A 16,548-nucleotide genomic window follows, 5' to 3' on the forward strand; every position below is an offset into this window, starting at 1 on the left:
TGGAGCAGAGCCAATTGTGGGATCCCTGGGGTGTAACCACTGTTCCCCACCCACTCTGCAAGGATTCCCTGGTATGTTATTGAGGGGCTCCATATAATGTAATCAGGGATGTAGCTCCAAAGCATGAGGAGTACCCATGACAGGTATCTGTCACCCCAGCATTCTCCATTTATGGTTGTGGCAAGGTATAGCTCATTACAGTGTGTGGCTCACTGTGACATGGATTCCCATAGCTGTAGCATATCCATTAAGCCTCACTTGGACATACCATTAACAGGTATCATCCATATGTACACCAACTGAGTTACACATTTGTTTAAAGTATTGAGGAACAGCCTTAGTACACTCTAAATATATAGATAAGTTAACAACATCTACACAACCATGGACGTACATATAAATAGGATAACTACCAAATACTGAATGCTTTACATACTGACACATAATCACGAGGCTTAAAGACCGAAAGACCACAATACCGAAACACCAGAACCGCGAGTACTACTATCACGATGTTAAGAGACATTTAGTTAGTGCTTCTGGTGCTGTGGTTCAGGTAGCTACTGTGTGTAAGTGTGTTTCTGATTCCTGTAGTGTGTGTAAGTGTGTGTTCTGAGTGTGGTGTGTGTTTCTGGGGGACTGTAATGTGTGTGTGTGGGTTTGCTTCGTGTGTCTGTTTGTGCTATCTTGGAGGTAGATTATTAAAGTAGGTGTGGTGTGGGGTGCATAGCCACCCACATGGGGGGTGTATGGTGGCATGGCCACCTGCCCATATGTAGTGTAGGATGGTTTGTTTGGATGTGATGGGTAGCAGTGTGTTTGTGTGTGCCTGTGTTCTGTGTTTGTGTTACTTTCAGGAGTTTGACTGTCGTGAGTTTGAGTGTTCAGTATTGTGGGGTTTTGGAGTCTGGGAACGGTAATGTGGTCGTTGGAAGTGTGTGTATTCCTGAATCCATGGGTATACCGTATACAGCGGTTGAAGTCTTCAAATATGTATATAACATGGACCATAGCAATCACACATTCCGCCACGACCGAATGATATGAACAAAGGATTTGGAGAGTATATGCCTACAATATTACAAATATGTGCTATGGACATGAGCCAAAGATAGGGTTACCCCCTGTCCCAACTTGCGAGGGACAGTCTCTCTATGTGCGGTAGTGTCCTGACCAAAATGAGTACAAATACTAATGTCCTACAATCTCGAGACATTTGGCATGTTCCATATTTAATATAATTGTTGCATAAAATAGTCATGTCTGTATCTAAAATACCTACATGTAACAAGAAACAGGATAAGCAAGTAAACTGCTACAAGAATAAGCTTTTATATAGGCATATATGTAAAGTTCTATACTTTGTACTGACCGTGGGTATGTGTCAGCCTCTAAAATCTGATGTGTCCTGCAAATGTCCCACTATGGCCATTTGAAAAGCTGGCAACCCTAGCCAAAGAGGTTCAGTCACCAACACAACTCCAGTGAGTGCAAATATCTGTGATGGAAATACACGAGACAGCTTTCATGTAGCAACATTTCATTACATACCGATGTATTTCCGAAGGGATTGAAGGACCAACATCACCTGCATGCTATACAGGAACCAATTAACAATGGCTTAATGAATCAGCCTGCAATTACCATAGTATTAGTCCACTAAAGGATAGGTCTTCAAATAGGGAAGGAGCCCTCACACACACATATCGAATATGTATAAATGCAGTTCCTACACACCTGCATCTGCTATGTACACCCACCTACATCTCCCCCACACCTGAAACAATTGCAATACATACTGTAATAACATCACAAACATCTGCAGAAGCCTTAACATACCTTGTCAGAGACACACTAAAATGGCCCTATGTGAAATAGTTGCTGTTGTACAATGGAACAGCCACCGATGTTACAGGGTTTGGTTGCAATAATCCCATATCAGACGGCTGTGCGTACACCAGGAAGTGTTACCAATTACTGATTAGCAGCCCAGTATGATACACATGTACAGTATACCAAAGATGTCAGGTGAGCACAGTTCAAAAGACCTAACGTTCTATGCATAGCCACACAGCCTTGAGCTGCCCAAACATCCTTACCAGACCTAAACATTTGCAGATGTATCAGGTACAAACCCTGCAGAAGTAGCAATGTTCAGAAATATAACAGCTAGACTCACATGTAGAACTACATCCTCTAGCCGTTACACACAATCCACATGAGCCATGAAGGTATTATATCTCTGTGTGTCTCCATATAGCTGTTGCAATTCATCACAAACAACACATCCAGGCCATCTTCCTTGAAGGTAGGGCAAAGGGACAATGCCCAAGTGGAGTATTCAGTTATACACAACTGTTGCCATGTCATTGGCTAATGGAGTAGCTGCACAGCTGATGTGCATGTAATCATCTACTCCGGAACACCAGTTGGTGGCAGGATACCACATGTTACTGATATCTATGTATAAAAGGATGACTTGTCATACATTCAAACCATCTGTATATACCAGCAAAACTTTACAACGATGATTGCAACACAGACCGAATATGATTTAAATTACCGTCATTGACAACTTGGGTTACTAATAAGGTATGTAGAACACTCAATATGTCAGTGTATGTAGTACCTGTTCTGTAATAATTAAAGTGTACGCAATGCATATAGTGGGAAAAGGTATTATGTAATGATGTATTGTTGAGCATAGTAACGCTTGTAGAAATCGTATGTACTGCTGTAGGCCACAAGGTAAACACCTCATACACCACAAGGGATGCCATATAAGGACTTTGAACACAACAATTCCACTCCAGCCACTGTCAGTGGCAGGGTTGGTCCAACAAGTACATGCCATAACAGGGGATAGTATATGTTGATGTACTGTAACAGTAGGCATATGTATGGGTGTATAACTGAGAATAACATGTCTAAGGTGGTCCTACTGTGCAACTATGATTTGCATTGTGGGATATTGTGCCAAAAAATGTGTAATGTACAGTATTGTATGTAGATATGTCTAACATTTTACATAGCATTCCTCTTATGTTATGCAAACATCAGGTATGTCTATTGGCATGTACAATGCACAATAACAGGATACATATGACTTGTAGTCACCAGGCAGTGTATCAGCATGATAGCTAATTGAAATGGAAAAGCTAGTTAATTATCCATGCACAAAGGACATGTAATAGGTTCATAGGTAGGTACTATGCTGTCTGGCCAAGGCCATTCATAAGTATAGCTACAGTGTTTTGGATTGTGCCACCTCCCTAGGCTAGTTTCCTGTGCCTGTGAACAGCAGAGCCATTAGTTTCCAGCACCTCTGTACAGCAGAGCCACTGCAGTGATCCCTGGTGTACATGTCTGTCTCCCATCCACCCATCGAGGTATCTCTTGAAGAGTGCTAGTGAGATTCCCTGCCTGATGTACATAGGAATCATGTTCTAAAGCATGGGGGCTATCTGCGTCAGGAATGTATCCCTCCAGCACGTCCAAGTCATTGTTGCATTTAGGTACATATCCCAGAGCATGTGGCTCTCAGGGGCTTTTTTTTATGTGGAGCATATCTATCAATACTGTTTTGGACATAGGCCTTGTATGTCCAGCAGAGATCACCACTGAGTATGCGGTATGCAAATGAGTACAGTTGGAGTTTCTGCAGTTGGTCTGCATACATCATCCTTCAGAGGTCAGTATTCCTCTTGGTGTGGTAATGTTGTGGTGTTTGAAGCCATTGCTGTTGTCTCGTAAGGTACATCCCAAATGGGGTGTTGTACCCTTTAATGTGTTTCAGAAGTCATGAGTAGAGAGGCACAATGGCTGCCTTTGTTCTGGCTACAAGCCCATTAGAGATTAGGGGGGCCACGTAGAAGAATATCCACACCACCTTGCCAATATGGTTATCAAAGGAGTGAATGCTATCTACTTGGGTTCTAAGATCCCTTATTACGTCTTATGTATGTAGGGGGCTACCACCTATGTGATAGTCCACGGGTGGTTGGTGTAATCCAAAGGGGATGTCTATGCACCTTGTGGCATGCAGCTTGAGGCCATGTTATTGACACCAGGTATCTGTCCCAGTGACACCCTTATGGAGGGTGTCTGTATCAGCTGGGGAATCAATCATGGCCCCTAGTTTGCAGTCGTCTGCAAACCTTTTCAGCCTAAGTCCTCCTGTGCTAGCCTGTACCTCAGAGAAGCATATACTGAACATGAGGGACCCTATGACCAAGCCCTGGGGGATGCCAATTGTAACTGATTTACAGTAGGACCTATGGTATGCTACCCTCACTGTGTGTGTTCTGTCCGTGAGCCACTTTGTATAACATCTCATGACATAGGGGTTAATGTGCAGGTAGATATGTATGTTGATAATACCAGAATGGGGAACGGTGTTGAAAGCCTTTGAGAGGTCAAGGTAGTCTGTGTGGACCTCCTTACCCTCATCTAATGCCTTGCTAACTGTCTCAAAGGAGTCCACCAGGTTTAGGAGGCATGGTCTGGCCCTAACAAATCCAAACTGGGTGGGATCAAAGGTTTGGAGGCCACCAATGTCTCTGTGAATGAGATCCATGATGATGTGCTCCATAGCCTTGCAGAACAGTCTAGTCAGGCGTATAGGGTAATAGTTCCCCGGACCATTGTGGCACCACCTTTGTGGAGTGGGATAACTGTTGCTGTGTACCATTCAAAGGTCACAATGCCTGATACAAGGCTATTATTGAATATGGTGCCTAAGTGGGGAGCCAGTTCATTCTGAAGTTCATGGAAATCTCAGCCTGGGATGTTGTACAGTCACATGGATGCTGTGTTCCTGGCTTTAGAGAGTGCAGCTTTGAACTGTGTAGTTGTGATCGCAGGGACTCTGCATCATTCCTGTATAGATATGGGCCCTTTACGGTGTGAGAGGGGTGTAAAGTTAGCATTGAACCTATCTGCCAGGATGTTGCCAATATCAGTCAGTTCTGTAATGTTCATGCCTTACTGCTGTATGTCAGAGCAGATGTGGGTATCGCCATCAAGAGTAGTGACATACCTCTAGAATTCTTTGTGGTAGTCCTTGGAATTAGTCGCTGTTATGTTTATTTAGCTAGCTTTGGAGGATGTGATAAGGGATCTCAGATTCTTACTAAGGCTGACCAGGGAGCTCCTCCACTCATGGGATTGTACTCTAATTTGCAACAGTCTCTGCCTTCTGTTGTACATTATGTCCATGGCAGTGGACCGCCAGAGTGGCTTTCTTTTTCTGGAGGGTAGCGTTATGGTTCTGTTTGGGATAGCATGATCCATGCAGTCGTATAAGTGCTAATTAAGTGCAGTTGTGTATGATTCAGCGGTTGTAACTGTATTGTCCATCTGCATCGGTGTCATGATGTTTACTATTGCTGTCATAAGAAGCCTGAAGTTGGCTTTGTAGAAATATTGTACTGTGGTTTCTGTAAAGGGTGTGGTACTGGGATGTGGATAACAAGGGTGATTAGCGTACATTCGGATCTGACCAATGAGGAGATAACCCCAGGTGTGGAACACCAGTCACACATGTTGGTAATGACGAGGTCTAGGATATTGTTGCCCCTGGTGGTGATGTGGACAGGTTGATCCAGGCGATTGGTGTTTATGAATCCCAGAAAGTGTTGGCCTACTGTGTCAGTATATGAGTAGCTATCCCAGTTAATGGTGGGGTAGTGTCAGTCGCACATTAGTAGTGTGTCTGCTTGAACCCTAATTTCCAGTACACCAAGAAGAGAGGACCATTAACTGTGGGGTATGGTGGGGGATCTGTAGCAAGCTACAATTTGTAAAGCAGTTATGGCTAGAGTTAGTTGCACTGATGCATTGTGCTAAGCAACTAGCCTGGAGGTGTGGATATCCTTTGGAACTATGGACACACCTCCACCGTGGGTGTTCCGATCCTGGTTACATGACTGAAAGGTGTGGTATGAGTAATAGCCTGGTAGTGCAGGGGTGCTCTCAGGAGCCTAGAATCAGGTCCCAGTCACTGCACAGACATCAAAGTGGTTCATTACAAGGAGTGCCTCGGGTGAGTGCGTTTGAGATTAAGATGTCAAGCATTGACTAGCATTACCCTCAGGTTCTGCTTGCCTGTTCCTGTCATGGTGGTGAATATATTATTTGAACCGTGCCTAAAACAGGCACTATAGGAGCAGCAAGAGCCTTAGCCATTATCTGGAATCCCAGGGTCGACAGGTGCAGGCCATCTGTGCCAAAGCATCGTGTTCTGTTGACCATGTCATTCAAAGCAGACAGATACTGGATACCCTTGGAATGACACCAGAAGCATAGCCAATTGTTGAAGTAAATCATTTTGTCCTTGTACTGCGTTATCAGTCTGGACGATGGAAGAATGCTATTCAGGGCTAGGGAGATACCTGCCTGGGCTACAAGATCGGAGAGCTATTCTATGTCTCTTTACATGTAGTCCAGGAAGGTACATCTCAGGGCATTCACACTAACATGGACAATGACACAGTCATATTGTACCTGTTGAGGAGTGACCTGAGTGCATAGGTTATGTTGTGGATCCTGTTACCCGACAGGCAGCTGACAGTAACTATCTCCTTGTGTAGCCTGGTGAGTGGGACATCAGTGTGACCGCCTATAAAATCACCTATGACTAGTGTGTTGGGTACGTTATTTTGCCCTATTGGCTGTGGTTGATGGGCACACTGAGTCTGTGGGCCATAAGTCATTGGTGTTGTGTTGGGGGATGGGGGCTGCCTGCATTTCTGCTTTGGAGTTCTCTGTTGCCTAGACAGAATAGTATTGAAAGGCTCCACAAATGTTGTTGTGTTACTATGTGTGGCCTGTGGTGGTGGAGATTTAGTGAGACTGTGATGAGTGTGGTGTGGTGCAAATGTTTCACTTCCCCACATGATTGCCAAATTCAGTCTGGGTTGGAGAGAGCTTTACCTCCAGCATGGCTAGATATGTGCATCTCCCACAGGTTGTAGTGTTGGATGTTAGGAGGGGAGTATTGACTGTGTACATGAGACAATTTCTATATTGCCTCAAGATGCCCATATTCATCATATAGACAGGCGAGAACACTGGGAATTGACACTTGGACATGCCTGAATATATAACTATTTCCCTCTAGATAAGTGATGAAAGTGTGTACAAGAGCTGTTTTACTCTAAGCAAGTGGGAAATGTAAGTACAAACAGTGTTTACCTGTAGGTAATGAGGAGGATTGAGTGCTATAGTAATTAGTAGCTCATGTAGTGCTTACATGTTCTGAACAAGTGCTGAGCATGAATAAGCAATACAGATAGGGTGTTGGATAACATAAACACACTGCCCCCCCAACAGGTACACAATCATATATCCATGTGCACTACAGAGCCCCTGTAACCATAACTATGATGGTACAAGGTGCACTCAGGCTGCATGGGACCTGTCCACTTCCCTGGTTGTATCATACACATATGGCAAAACAGTTTGCTCTACACATACACATCATGTAAAACATAGCTTCATGTCAGTCTGTGAAAACACTGAATGGTGCACACCAACAGTTATCACAACCCACAAAGTGGAGACACCACTCATAATGGGAGGCACTGCACTACTACCCTGCTGAGTCTGGTCTGAAAGGCCATGAACCTTAATCAACATATATGTTGTCAGCAGTACAGATGTAGATGACAGTAAGGATGATTTCACACTCCATATCATACCTGTGTCAGGTCATAGGACATCATCACCTATACTGTGTTTCACCTACACTCATTATACTAGATGTACATTCGTATGTCACAGGAGTGTTCTGCCAGTGGACTGTTGACAGAACCAACACTACAGAAGGTGTCTGATTAATATGTGCATATCACACCAGTGCCAGCTACAGTAAGACAGGGTTAATTCATTGTACTCCCCCTCATTGTAGACCATACCACACAGACAAATGGGAGGCATCTGCCTATGTAAGAATGTGAATGGCTATGACCTAGGCGCAATAGCTGACTCAGTGTTGTGGACAACATACAGAAGGGGCTTTGTGGGTGAGGTGTGTGACATATGTGCACAATTTGACAGCTGCATATTGCATTCAAACTGCTAGGTTAATAACCCTGTACCCATGAACTACCACCTAGGCAGCGGTCAACATAATGGACACTGTGTGTAAGGGATGCTGCTGTGCAGTTTTCCTCCCTGAGATAGTGACATCACCAAGCCCTTTAGGTAGTCATAAGTGGCAAGTCTAGTCATGACAGGGTGCCATCCATGAATATAGAGATCATTGTTCAGCCATACTCATTACTCAAGTGACTTATATCGGATCACATATCACCTTTAAGGGGTATTGGACTTGTTTGGATGGCCGACACCAGCCTTCACAATCCTCATCTCCACTATGTAGCATGATGCCTACCCTGCATAAAGCCATGTCCAACACTGTGATGTTGGACATGCTACACGTACATATCCTGATCTCAAATACATATGTCATGGACATCCATCTTCCTAGTACAAGGATCGCCACATGCTGGACAGATCCTTGTGCCATACACGTTACATACTCCTGCCATACTATGCATCCCTGTCCAGCAAAGTTGCACATTTCACCTCTGTCAGACATGGTGTGATGACCGCATGGTAGATGTATCATTAACTGTGTGGATCAGTTATGTGGCACTGCTTCACCTGGTGCCAGAAACACGGCTGTCGGCTACAGCTAGGTAACCTTACATCCTAGGCTCATACATGGCACAGAGCATACAGACTACTAGATTACCTTGGCCGTACATGCTATAGTTGATAACCATCCCTGAAAATACCATCAGGCTAGCCAGTGTCCCATGTGTATCATATGTGCAACACAGGCGATACGTGGCAGGATGTTGAACTGCTGTACAGTGCCGTGTAGATGTATATGGCAAAACACATGCATGTAAAACCTTCTGTGTGCATGTCTGCAGTGTCACAGGTCATGTCCGTTAAGGCAGTGTAAGTGTTTATATGTGACATATACACAACTTCAAGGTCAACAGCATTAATGTGGACACATCCAGGCATGTTCTGATAGGTAAGAACACCAGTACAGGCAAACAGACATGCCCACATCAAGACAGCATCCACATGGAGTATGAGCAATGTAATCAGGTGACACACACATATATGGTGATAATATCCAATCCCCATTGAGTGTCACATGTGTGTGACACAAACATGTCAGTGACGTCAGTGTCATGAAGATTTGCAAAGACAACTATTTATATGTAATAAATGTGATACACATGTATGTGCAGCTGTATCTCTGTGCATCTCTGAGATACTGTGACCTGTCTCCATCATTATGTCTTCCAGGTATGCTGCGAGCAAGGCTACCAGCCTATACACGCTTGGAGGATGAGGCCCTCATACCTTACCTCCAAGACAACTATGATGTCCTGTTTAGCCATGTGCCACAGGATGCACAGCAGTGGGATGACCTGTGGCAGGAACTTCACAGGAAGGTTAATAATGTGGGTGGCCATAACCGCACATACCAGCAGGTGCACAGACACTGTACAGACCTAATCAGATGGGCGAAACAGCATGCAAATGCAATCACCAGGGAACAAGGTGCAACAGGTGGTGGGCCACCAACGCAGCCCCCACTCACATGTACCGAGGAGCTACTGGCCAACCTGGGGACACAGGCAGAACAGCATCCACAAGCCTTAGCTGACATTGTGGAGGTGGGTGTCTCTCAACCACCGAGTCTGGAGTTGCCTAGTAAGTTACTACTGCACATATAACTATTATATCCCATATAGTTGCATGTGTCACTGTACAATATGTAATGTAACATCATATGCAAGGCATGTATACACACATGCTGCATACTATAGTATGCTACTCTGTGTATGCACACATGTGCATACTCCATAGTATATCCTATTGAACTGGCACATGTGTTAACATGAACATTGCACCCTGTAGCTGTCATACAGGTGTGGATAATGATCATACTGCTATGTCACCCCTATATAAGTACCTCTGGCGTTCCGCTAAGACAGCAGCCTGTTGCAGATGAGACAGTTATAAGTATCAATCATGTTAATGCACAAGTCTATTCACCATGTGGCCATTTAACACATGTACACATAATGTATGGTCCTGTCACAATATACAGGTCACATCTGCAATCCATCACAATGGCTACCCATGTGCAATACTTACAAACTATGTGAAACACCAACATGAAACTTCACAAACTGTCATTGCTAGATGTGTGGACAGCTGTGCATACAACGGTGGAGGTGTTGTTCAATGTAGGAACATGTACTACACATCAGAACTACACATGTGGGGTACACAAATAGTACTACACAGTGAGCTGGAGTATGGGCAGCCCACAGGATTCACTGGTGTGGATTATGGCCCTGCTATGAGTGCACACATTGTGACGTGCCATCTGACATGTCCATGACATGTAGTGGGCCGGCTGCAACATTGTCTCACTATCCCATAAAACATGCCCCACATACCAAACATACAACCCTTTGTCTGCATAACCCTGTGGACAGTGGAGTATATGACATCTATGGGTGTATGTCATATGGGACAACATAGACATGTGAGATAGACACACATGTTCACATATGGCCATGGAAGATGGGCAGAGACATGTAGCAACACACAGTAGATGTGATGTGTTTGTGTGTACACCCTGTTGTACATTGGCTCCACATGGTCCAACTATAGCCTTTGTTGAATGGCTATATTGCAGATGTGGAACACTAGACTTCCTACAGGCCTGTGCACAGCTTGTGGAGGCGTAACATCATTCGATCACATAAGATGTGTTGAACATCATGACTGTGTCACAGCATGACAATAGTCACCTGTACAGCATCCACATACATACACAGACAACCACATCAGGCCACAGATACAGTACATTTCCCTTGCTGCTGTTGGACATCACTGTCAGCCATGCACCTTGTGTGTGTGGTACACAAATATCATGTGGGACATGGTGTATTGACAAGTCTGTCATGTGTGGACATGGTTGCCAGGCAGCTAAAATATGTTTGCAGAAGTGCAGGGGTGTCATCCGTATGTCCTTCGGTGACCTGTGTCACACATTCCACATCATGGTTTAGTGTGTATACACCTCAGCGATGTGGGTCACAATCCACAGTATATATGTATTGTGTATGCACACAGTCATGGCTATGCACTGTGTCTGTACTTCACACTGTATAGCAATATAGACGCCGCCTCATAATACCCTGCAATGGTCATGCACATCTGCTAAATGTGCATTTTATCTGTAGGGCAGACAGACAACACTTCAATGTAACACCATTACCCCACTGTATATGTGACAGGGCACCATTGTGTTAAACTTGTATGCATGTCAATGCACAATTCATACTACATGTTAATGTCAAGGTCATATGCCACACATCAGCCATGTGTACTGTTAACCTGTGCTGGTCCACATGGTGTAACACAGGGATGCATGCTTACTACCATGATTGTATGACATGCATGGCTTCTGCTATGACACATGCATGCTGTTGTGTGCAACTCAGGGATGTATGATAACTACCACTATTATTGTCAGAACTGCATGCCGTCTGCAGTATCACATGCATGTTGCATGCCTTCTGTCATATCACATGCATGTTGTGTGTCTGTGTGTGTTTGTGTGTGTATGTGTGTGTCTGTATTGTAATGTAGAGTCTTTGTCTGCCCTCACAGGTGATGTAGGTGTGTTATATCTGATGTTAGTGTCCCCACAGGCTCTAGCAGTGATGATGAACATATGCTTGAGGCACAGGCAGGGTTGTCAGGGGCTGAATCTGTGCCATTAATTGCCATTCTACCTATATCCCCCTCTTCCACACACACAGATCTCATGCCAGCACATACCCCATCACCAGTGGCCATAGAGGAAGGACAGCTGGCATGTGGTAGCTTGGAACAGGAAAGTGTGGTGGCTATGGAAGGTGTGTATTCACACCATGGTGTCAGGTAATTGACTGGAGATGGCCCACACAGGCATGTGGCCAGTGCTACTCATTGGAGGACCTCTGGCCGACATGCCCCTGCAGGACAGAGCGCAGCAGCTGGTTTCACCCGATGCATGTTTCAGGCTGTAATGGAGGCACAGGCACATGCTGAATGGCAGAAGAGAGAAGGGCAGAGGCTTCAGAGGGCTGCTATCCATTCTTTAAACAACAACATCCAGGCAATAGCAAATGCTCAACAGCAGATTGCTGAGGTTTTGGACAGACGATTGGGTGAGATGATTGGAATCCTTGACTGTGGCATGACAATCCACGAGCGTGAGCTGTCTGTGCTGGAACATCTGGTAGGAGTGAGGTGTAGGGCACGTGGATGTAGGCCAGCTACGTCACCTGGTGCAGGTCTACGTGAACGAGCTACCTCACATGTCCGCTCCCATAGTGGCGGTAGCAGCAACAGTGCAGCTGGTGCTGCGCTGATCACACCAGGACACAGCAGGCCATGTGCATGTGGCCCTGGATGGTCCCAACAGGGACACAGTTCCAGTGGACATGTGTCATCGGACAGTACCCAATCTGCACCTCTGCCTGGTAGTGCCCGTGCAACCCCTGGCAGGCACAGGTCACGTGGCCAGACACCGTGAGCTGTAAAACCTGGTCTGTACAGTCTGGAGCTGTCAATAATACCCCTGTGCAGGCCAGACACATGGCAGAACTGTGTGCACACATACACGCACACACCAGAAACATCTGTAGGGCACTGCAACACACACACGCATAACAACCACACATGGCCAATTAGATCACAGGCCCTAACCCACACACATGATGTCATACACTGGTGTAGCCTAGGCCCCTGGCAAACATTATCACCCTGTGCATATGATGATGCTTGTGCCGCATCCCTGTCATCCACACCATCGGTGCAGGGACATGCTCATATGGTCTGATGCACAGGGTGAACAGAATAGGGAGATAAGTGTAGATTACAATTGTTGTGTACTGTTGACACGCAGCAGACATACCATGTAGTACAGGTTTAGAATGCATTGTTTTCTGTTCACAGTATGTGTCTTGGTAACAACAGTAATAGCATGTTGGTCATGATGTCCTGCTTCCCTCCTTCAGGCCTAATTGCATGTGCCATTGAGTGTTAGTGTTTGCAGTTAGTTTCCCATGTGTAAATGTGGGCTACTCACAGGTATGTATGGCAATACCAGCATGCTATTCATAGCCTCAACCTCAGTGTTAGAAAGGTTGACATTCCAAAGATGTCTACACATCTACTGATCCAGGAGCATGGGAGCTGTGTACTAAGCTACAGTAGCTAGAGATGTGACATCCATACTGGGTGACATCACAGGTACAGTTACATGGGGCGGGGAGTTTACATAGCAGTCTAGCTGATGACAAGGGTAGAGGCCAGTTGATAGCGTGAGGCCTCACTGTGTAGCAGTAATGCACATTCACATTACAGGATGCGAACACACAGCTACACACACACACACACACACACACACACACACACACACACACACACACACACACACACACACACACACACACACACACACACACAGGTATTCACACACATGTATTCAGACACACAGTAACATGCCCACACTCCACACTCACGGGGTAAATGACACTGTAACACACACACACTTGATAGTGTTGAGGTGAGGACCCCTGCCTTTGTGGTAATCACCATTACAGTACTGTGCACCTACATGACGCAACACAGAGAATACACATGTACAGGTAGTCAGTAATGCCTAAAATCGACGGCATCAACAGGGTATTAGATTGCATCACCTGGAGGGGTTAGGGTTCCTATCTGTTCACTATGGTAACATACATCCTCACTTCATGGACCAGACAGCCATACATACATACACACACACACACACACACACACACACACACACACACACACACACACTGTGGAGTCCACAATTGAATGCACCTATGTCATGCACATACAGATAGCACACGTGTGTGATACACACCTCACGCCTGCCTACGTCTTGCTTTCTACAATGCAGTATGTACAGATCTCTACAACAGTGTACAGGAGAGTGAGTAACAATTGGGATGTATTCCCCACCATACGTGACATATATGGACACACAAGCAAACACACATGGCAGTACTGTGAATCAAACACCTGCTATCTTATGATACGTATGACAGACATGCAGCAGTATTGCCCACATTACAATGTGTACCGACGCTACCTTTGGCAATTGTGCTGATATATGCAGATGGGAGTTCTTAAGTGTTACAGGTGTCAAGGGATTTACAGTCAGTGACACCCTGATCACTGTGTAGGTTTTATGTGTTCCCCTTCAATTAGCAGAATCATAGCTTAGTGTTTGCACATGCTATTGTAGGACTGCTTGTGACACACCTGTGAGCTGTCCTCAGCAAACATCCATCTGCAAAGATGCCCCTCCACTTAATTATGTCCACACATCCGTCCATATCTGATGTACATCTTACCGTACTGTCAGCATATCACCACATACAGTTGGCAATGATGGGGCTGCATTGCAACTGCATGTTGTAGTAAGACACACATCACCTGCAAACATCAGGTACTGCACACGCATGGTAGCTGAGCGCACACCACTACATGTACACGTGTGTAGGTCCTACATTCCTGTCATTTTGCCTTGTTTGTAGGCATTGCAATTGGTGGACATGTGTGATGACATACATGACACATGGACTGTTGTATGATATGATAGTTGTCATGGGTAACCAGTACAGAGGGAATGTTCACTCAGTCAACATTGATATCACACCTTATGTACTGTTAGCATTCAACAGCCATGGACCTACCTTCCATGTGCATGTGTGTAATTGCTGTGGCCACCTGTCTGAACAAAGGACAGCAACAGCTATGCTATATACATATGTGTGTGTGTGTGTGTGTGTGTGTGTGTGTGTGTGTGGCATGTACATATCCATGGCAGGTACATGTATGTCATATCCAAACATGAGGGTGTTTACTGGTGTACAGCAACAGTCATCTGTTACTGCTGTATATGACCCAGGGCCCCTGTCATATGTACAGCCAACTTGGTTAAAAACAGTGGTATCATTGCATTGCATAAAACATGATGAATCTGTATCAGTACATGGGCAGTCTGCACAGTTGATGTAGAGCTAGGTACAACCCACTGGTCATGGGTCACATGGTGTTGTACTATTATATGTCCTACCACATGTCTGGATGTGTGTTGCTGGTCCAAGGACATGGTGATGTCTGAGGGCTACATCCTAGAATGCGGCTTTTGACACTGTGATCTGCAACTGACACATCTGTGATGCCTTTTGAGGGTGTGCTGGTCAGTACATGTGAGTGGCCTTCATGTACGTGGGGACACCACCAACTGGAGCGGTCCGTACCTCTGTTATGGCGCACATGTCTGGTTCCGAGGTATATGGTGGTAGTGCTATTGTGCACAACTGAGCCTTCAGCCATGTGTTCCTCTCTGCCTAGATGTCAGTATTCCCCATTGTTGGATCTACATTGGGCAGCTGTGATTACGAATGCTACACATCTAGCATACATATACAATGCAGTTGTCCTCTAGGTGTCAGGGTGTTAACCTGGTCTCAGGACATTTGACTATGAATGGCACTATACAGGCAAAGTAGCCATTTCTGCCAGGACATCACCACGAGTGGTAGTAGTGTGCCAGGTATAGATTGGTACATCTAAGGTGACAGACAGCAGCAGATGTTGTGCAGAAGACCAGTGTCAGATATATGTAGTGCAGCGTTCCTGCTAACAATGACAACTATCGACACCGGAATCCATTACAATGCGTTTTTCATGTCTAACTGTAATAGCATGGCCACTGTGCCCTTCCGTGTTTAGAATCAGAGTGCATACAAAACAGCCCTGTGCTACTAAGTGTGTGAGCATGCCCAGTATAACGTTGTGTAGATGGACACATAGTGCATTCCAAACGGCCATGTGCTACTAAGTGTGTGAGCATGCCCAGTGACACCTTGTGTCGGTTATGTGCCTCTATGTGTATGGGCATGGTCATTGTAACCGTGTATAGCGATAGTAGTCGTCCAGTCAACAGATGGCCATACACCACTTCAGGATGGATTCCTACATTGAACACACAGGTTCACAGGTATGTACATTGTAACTGCCAGCATCCATGTCGATGTCTGCATTCCTAGAAGGTCATATTTACAGTCTTGAAAGGTGTAGTGTCTGTGGCGTGGCTCGTATCTATGTAGTATTGTAATAGTGGTCTGTACATAGGCAGTTATCCTGATCCCACCACTGGCATGTGTGTTTGTCTCCGTCTGCCTGGGGACAGAAATATGCTTTTAGACTGCTCACGCTCCATACAATCCCTATCACCGTCTTTGCCAATGCTGATGTTGTCACCCACCTAGAAGTACACCTCTGGGAGTACTGTGTCCCAGTAATCTCGGTAGCGCGTTCTGTAACTGCGTAATGCTGTAGTGTGATAAGGTAGTTAGGTCAGTGTTCTAATCCCAGCTATGCCAACTGTGTGTGTCTCCATCAGTC

Source organism: Protopterus annectens, chromosome 2.part1 (genome assembly GCF_019279795.1).
Source record: "Protopterus annectens isolate FY-2018-M chromosome 2.part1, PAN1.0, whole genome shotgun sequence".
NCBI classification, from domain to species: Eukaryota; Metazoa; Chordata; order Ceratodontiformes; family Protopteridae; genus Protopterus; species Protopterus annectens.